Here is a 7,380-nt window from a genome sequence, read left to right on the forward strand (position 1 = left end):
TATTTATTTATTTATTTATTTATATGTGTGTGCTTATGCACTATTCAGGGATGTTAATTTTTCACTTTTAAACACACGGTCCAAAAATGGTAACAAATACAAGTACACAATGCACACACACATACTGTATACTGAAGGAGTGATCACCAGAATAATGACATTTTCAACTTATTTACAGCAATATTTAATTCAGTACTTCCTCAGCCTGAGTATGCTGATTTTTATGGATGGCATTTTTACAAATCAGCTCTATCTGGTGAGTTAAAACAGAGCAGAGGAACGTTTCCTGGAGCTAACCAAGCAGKTCGGACCCGACCCGTCTCGCGCACAACTGTCTCTGGGCAGCTTAACCAAGCAACTCGAACCTGGCTTGACACGAGTCCAGACACGAGTCCAAACTGTTTCTGGGCAGATGAACTGAGCCGCTCGGACCGATAGCAGCTAGTGAGTTAGCGAACTGACGTGTATGAGTCTGAAGCATTCAAGTGACACTGTTTTTTTTTCTCAATGTGTTTGGTAGTTTGTGGACAGTCTTATAATGTCTGCCTGAGGACATTTGGGATTTGAGTTAATTTAGACTTCGGATTCGTTGGACCTGATTTAGTGCTAGGACTCAAATCATTAACTCGAGTAGCTCAGGAACTGACCAGCTCTAGATGCAACTCAACTTTTTAATTATACCCATAGATACACAATCTCACACTTATTAAAAAGGTAAAATAATATTTCAAATGGGATAATTATTACTACCCAGCCTGTCCATAACATTCAATTCAATTCAATTCAAAAATACTTCACTGATCCCAGAGGGAAATTATGTAACATCCTCACTAATATCTTTTGTTTTTTGCTAAGTTACTTTTAGCTAAGAAAGATTCTCACACATTTAGTTTTCAGCAAATAATGTTTTATTTTTCATTTAAAGAATTTGTCAGAGACCATTGTTCATGTTTGTTGTATTGCCCTGTCTTTAAAAATATGCACCTAAGATCTTGAAAAAAATKGATTCTTGGCTCATTAGCTAATATCCTGAGGCACAGCTGTCTGTTTTTGCTGTTGAAGCTTTTGTTGCTGACCTCTAGATGCTTTAGCCACCCTTCACTTTTCACCGCCTTTCCATTATTTCTCTCCATCTCACATACTCAGTTCGTCCCTTGATTCCCATCTGTTGCCTTGGGGCAAWCAGCTGATCTATTTGGGTCTTCCATAAATGTCAGTTTATGGTATGGTGTCTTGAAGTCTTGACACTGTATGAGGCAATGTTGAAGGAGGATGAAAAGACGTGGTCATCACAAGCCATTTATCCCTGAAGTAATCATTTTAGCATCTCAAGCTCAAAAGCCAGAAGGATCATGAGTCCCCTCTTTTGCGATCTAAATTATTACTGAAACTCAAGTTCAAGCAGGATTTTGCCCTTCRACTACTTGAGAGGTTTCTATCCTCTCGTTTTAGAAATTGAAGCAGAGAAAAAAWTTACAGACAGACCAGAAGCAAAGATCGTGGCAACAACACACAACAGTTACTAAAGTTGTGGAATGGCCGCCCACCTACTCTGTTCAAGTTGGTGCAATTTATTCCATGTATCCTCCTCTAGCTTCATAAAATAATTGCGTTCATCCCTACACTGCTTAAAAATATTACAGAAGTTTACTAAATTTACATAGGGGATAAAATTTATGGACAGAACAGGAGTGACGATTGAGACAACAAAAGAGACGATTGAGACAACAAAAGACAACAACAGCTTCTGAAGCTGTAAAATGGCTACTCACCTCTTCTGCCCAAGCTGGAGCAATTTATGTTTTATGTCTTCCTCTGGATTCATAAAATAATGGCAATCACCTCCGCCACTGCTTATCAAGTTTACYGAAGCAAACTAAAGAAGGCATCAGAAAACTAAACAAAATGCCTGCTTGTAAGAAAGTTATGAAGATGGTATTTGCCAAAAAGGCACCTWCTAATAAAACATTTGCAGGTGCTTMGATGAGAAACAAATAGGAGCAAAGCTTCCATGTGTGGGAATATGACTTAAAGTCACAATCCAACTTTCCTGCAGGGAAATCATCGAGCCACAAATTTTCTATTGGTCTTGGATAGGCAGCTCCGGCCAGTTGTTTGCAACTGGGCTGGGGTGTGACTTGAAGATGGTCACCTCGCTTTTACAGCACAACTAATGTTTGTAGAGAATATGATGTTACACGAGTTGCAAACAACCTGATCTTAAGTTAGGGCAGGGGTATCCGATCCTGGTTCTTGAGGGCTGCTTTTCATGTTGTACTTGTTTCTCTGCTCCAACACACCTGATTCAATGGTTGAATTACCTCTTTAAGTTCTGCAGTAACCTAATTATCCACTCATATAAATTAGGTGTGCAGAACAGTGGCCCTCAAGGACCAGGAGTGGATACTCCTCGGTTAAGGTTTTTCACAAATCAGCAACCTTCACACAGTAGCTGTAACTTAATATTCTTTCCACGTTAGGCGAAGTGGAGAAAAAATATTCATGTCATGGAATAAAAAGTTTTTGATTCAATTCACTTGGCTAAAGCAGTCATCTATTTTTTTATTTTTATTTTTGGCTTATTCAGCAAAATACTTCAATTACCAWTGTACTCCTGTTGTCATGAGAGTTGAGTTGTTGTTTTCAGCTGACTCGACTTAATTCCATCGTTATCGACACATTCACAAAGGGTTGGAGTACCTGGAATCATCTGTCCAGATCAAAAGAACTTTACCATCAGCAAAACAGCAACTTCAGCAGGCTGACATGAAACAAAGAGGTCTTTACAAACTTCTTTTGACACATCAGTGAGTGAAAATGTAGAGGTGGAGTAATATATGTCGAAAATTTGAATTTGTTTTTCATCAGACCTGAAACTTGTTCTTAGAAGTTTGGGGTTACACTACAACAAACACTAAAACAGTTAAGTCACATTTTATAATATAACTGGATTGAAAGATTATTCAAAGAAGCTAGAAGATAGAATCAAAACTTCATTTTGACCACATCCCCTGTCCTGAGCAAGCACAGTAGCGACAGTGGCAAAGAACAACCCCCTTTTAACGAGAAGAAACTTCTATCAGAATKGGGCTCAGACTGAGCAGCCATATGTTTCGACTGCCTGGGGGTTGAGAGGCAGGGAAGAGACACGAGTATTGGTCCTGATGTCATTTCTATGGAAAAACATGTAGAGAACATCAATACAGTATAATGACAGTAATYATTTAAAATACATAAATTATGTAGGGTTTTCCCCATGCAAGTCTTTCTCAAACTAAGTACAAGTATTTCAGTTTGAGTACTCACCAATACTTACTATCAATACTGAGTACTTACTAAGTTAGAACCTAAACATTACACAATAACTTTCAAAACACATTTCTTTTTGTATATTTCAACGAAAAATTTGGTATTGGAAAAAATAAAACATTGAAATCATTGTATTTAGTGAAAACAAATTCAATTCTGACAAATCAGTGTCAGCTGTTAGCTACCCATTATTCTTGCTTTGTGGCCAGAAACAAGAGCATTTTGGCACAAAAAGATAAACGTCAACTCTGTCATTAACTATTCATTCAATGGGTGGAAACAAACTCCAACAAGTTGATTTGTTTAATTATAGTCCTAGTACATCAATACTTCAAAGATAATTTCAACACCTACACTTTTTACCCAAAATKATTAATAAACAGACTCATGCTTTTTTAGGTAAAGTCATGAAATACTGATAATTCGTTTAATTTTCTAAGACAGCTACTGTAAATGTTAGATTTAGGCCAAGTATCTTTTTTATTTGTGCAAAAGATCATAAATAGTGGAAACCTAAAGTAAGAGAACTGYCAGGATGGGAGAAATAAAGAGCTGGACAGATGAGACAGATGACCTGATCTCATCAACATCTTCATCATCAAAGTCACGGGACACAACACCCCTCCCAGCCACAGTGACCACTGAACAACAACAGTGGCAGAAAAAAAGGTAGCGGGGCCAAGGGATGAGCAAAACCTTTGATAAGGAGCAAATAGAGGGAGAAATACTGAAACAAGCAGTGAGTAATGTTTTAGTAATGGAGGTTCAGATGATGGATTTGGCAAACTGATAACTGATCCTGTGGTAAAAAATGCAAGCAAAGCGATCTATAGCAGGAATATTGTATGCAGCACAGGATAGAAGCATTTCAAGAATCCATAATCCAACAAACCCTTGTGGCCCTACAACAAACAGTGAAGCAGTTTCTCACAACACACATCACATCAGACCCATCAACCCCTGTTACTGCTCTTTCACTCCCTCCATCCAGCAGGACACAAATTAAAAAAGCATTTTGGTAAGTGATACTTTTTTTCTTATAGTGAAGTTATTAATGGCACTGAACCATTTTTCTTCTTATCTAATTCTCTTTCAATAAAAGAAGTGTGATATGAAAGAAAATTTATTCAAATCTGATATGCTGTGTTACTTCCATATAAATAAATGTGAAATAAAATTGCTAAAGTGTTTTTTAACAGTTTCTTTAAAAAACTGAGAAATATTTTTCTTTTATTTAAAATAATTCACCTCTTTCTGCCAAGAGTCAGACCCTGCAGGTGAGACCAAATARGCCTTGAGTGTGTCCCGCTGCTGCTTTGCATTTCTTGTGGCAGTGTTGTTTCTTCCAGCTGTCAGAAAATGAATAACTGGGTTTCTGTGCCAGCTCAGGGGGACGATGTTGTTCAGCTTCATTCTTTTCATCTGCGAGGGAAGGGGGTGTGTACAGATCTTTTTTTCCATCGCAAAGTTAGGATGCGATAGGTATTCAGGACACTAGATTGAGATAGAAAGGATAGCTTTACCCTTTATTGTAGGCATTGCTGCAATGTAGGCTTTAGCCTGGTTGGGCGTATACGGGTTACACTTAGCCCAATTTCTGGAACCCCAAGACTTGTGGTTTTCTTCTTTCTTCAGGACCGGCTACCCATTGATTGCTTCACTGGCTGGGGGTGGTCACATCACACAGATGAGAATAACTTTACTTGAATCTTGAAGCCTCTGGAAATGTCTGAAAACATTTAAATGGTAAATGGTCTGAAATTATATAGCGCTTTATCAAGCCCACTCGAACCCCCAAAGCACTTGATACAGTAGTTACAGTCATTCACCCAGTCACACATACAATCAAACTGATGGTGGTAAGCTACACTGTAGCCACAGCTGCCCTGAGACACACCGACAGAGGTAAGGCTGCCWTGCGCCATCACCACCAGAATCACCATCAGTAGGCAAGGCAGGTGAAATGTCTTGCCCAACGACACAATGAGACGGCTGGAATGGAGGATCAAACCGTCAATCTTCCGGTTGCAGAATGACTTCCCTAACCACTCAGACACAGCCGCAGAAACCAAACTGTTTTMCCCACCACCGGTGGAACAAAGACTGTAGTGAGCAACTCAAACCAGCACATGTGAGAAAACCAACTCAATAAAAACATTACAACTCCTCAGTTTCTGATAAAAATATAAATGCTGGTGGACCTTGGCACAAATGACGTCTCTATTATATCAAGCTTTTGAAGTATCTGTAGTGCTGTACAGCATCAACAGTCCATGTCTAAAAAGAGGGTAGCATGATGGAGGCACCTTTCTAAAAAATCAATATGAATTTTTCTTGTTTGTTTTTAAAACATTTATATTCATAGATGAGTGTTCACACCAGTCAATAAAGTCATTCACCACAAGGCTGGGCTCAGTATCCTGATCACTAAGGGCTGAGTCATCTACAAACTTTAGAAGGTGTTTACTTTCACACTGACTCTGGCACACTTTGGTGTATTTAAATAGTAAAAATATATTTGATCAAACTTAATTAACCCTTTCTTTCTGGTCTCTATCTTTGAAAAAAAAATCAACTAGTCAGCAGATTAAATTCTGGTCTATCAAAGCTGAGGTAGTCAATATAAATCAAGCAAGCACAGTTTTTGCACCATCAAGACAACTCAAAACGACATTAAGTAAAGTCCTAACATCATCATCAATACCCCTACACTCTCAGACAGCAAACTGAACTGTCTCTAATCTCTTCTGAGTCACCCCCCCCCCCATCTGCTTTTATATTCTTCTCAGAATACTTCATGATAAGTAAAGTGAGAGAAACAAGCAAAAATAAAAATAATTTTATGATTTTGGTGATGACAGAGATTAATTAGAGTCTTTGCAAAGGTGAGGTTCTTTGTGGAGCTGAAGGGACTTTTTGAAAACAAATGAAAAAAATCAGCTGTTCAGCATAGTTCTTCAGATTTTTACTCATTTTGTTGTCATGACCATTCCTCTCCCTCACCACAAAACAGTGTCATGATGGATATTACAGTAGAAGTTATCTGTGTCAGTGGAGTATTCCCATACACAGACAGTTCATTAATAAAACTAAGTGTGTTAAAATAATTACAAAAACTGTTAAGATCATTAGCAAGTTCAGTCAGATTTGCCCGGGAAACATGGCTCTTCCTTGACTGCAATGCCCATAAAAGATTTAAATGCTTTCTTTCACATGCAAGTCGTGAATTTCCAGAACCCCACAAGGTTTGTACTTAATCCTTGTATTTAATTTTAGCAACTTTAAGGTCATGCATACTGCAACTAATGCACCACTTGTTCAAACTAATAATCATCTGTTTGATTATATCCTTAATCCATAGAGAAAGAGAAAAAAATCCCTAACAATATCTTACAATAGAGTGGAACAACAGCCTTGGTCAACTCATGTACAATTTTAAATTAATTACTAAGTAACTAGCAAACAATTTAGAGCAACCAATTACCTACATTGTGGACAAAATGTTAAAAGGATCCCTGATTAGTTGTAACATTAGACTTTATATGATAAACATATACTTTAACTGTAAACTCAATACTGTACATACTGTAGGATGTTCAGTTTTTATCATTTTTATACTAAAAGTTTAAAAATATATTACACGGATGGGGCCATTTTATTTACACACAAATCATTCTGGGTAAATGATGACATCAACTAGGTCATCGGCATAGACATCCTAGACGCCCTATTGGAAGCTGAACGGCATAACCATGTCGTCGCCATACTGAAGGTGGCAGAGAGGAGAAAGCAAAATGCCTTGTACTTGTGCGGCTTGGAAATATTCTAACTCTTCAGATGTCCAAACAAAATAAGATGGAATTACCTTTCACATGTAGGGCTTAACACTTAKTATAGATTGTATTTAAGCCATAGTCTGCACGATTTTCACCATTTTAACGTTGTTTTGGGAGAGTAAACTTGTCAACAAAAATACTGGTTTATGTTTTCCTGCTCACAATTCATTACTATGGCATTTACTTTAGACTGGACACAGTATTAGATGAAAAAAAAAAGTGTACATATATATAT

The sequence above is a fragment of the Austrofundulus limnaeus genome, unplaced genomic scaffold (assembly GCF_001266775.1).
Source record: "Austrofundulus limnaeus strain Quisiro unplaced genomic scaffold, Austrofundulus_limnaeus-1.0 Scaffold181, whole genome shotgun sequence".
Lineage (NCBI taxonomy): Eukaryota > Metazoa > Chordata > Actinopteri > Cyprinodontiformes > Rivulidae > Austrofundulus > Austrofundulus limnaeus.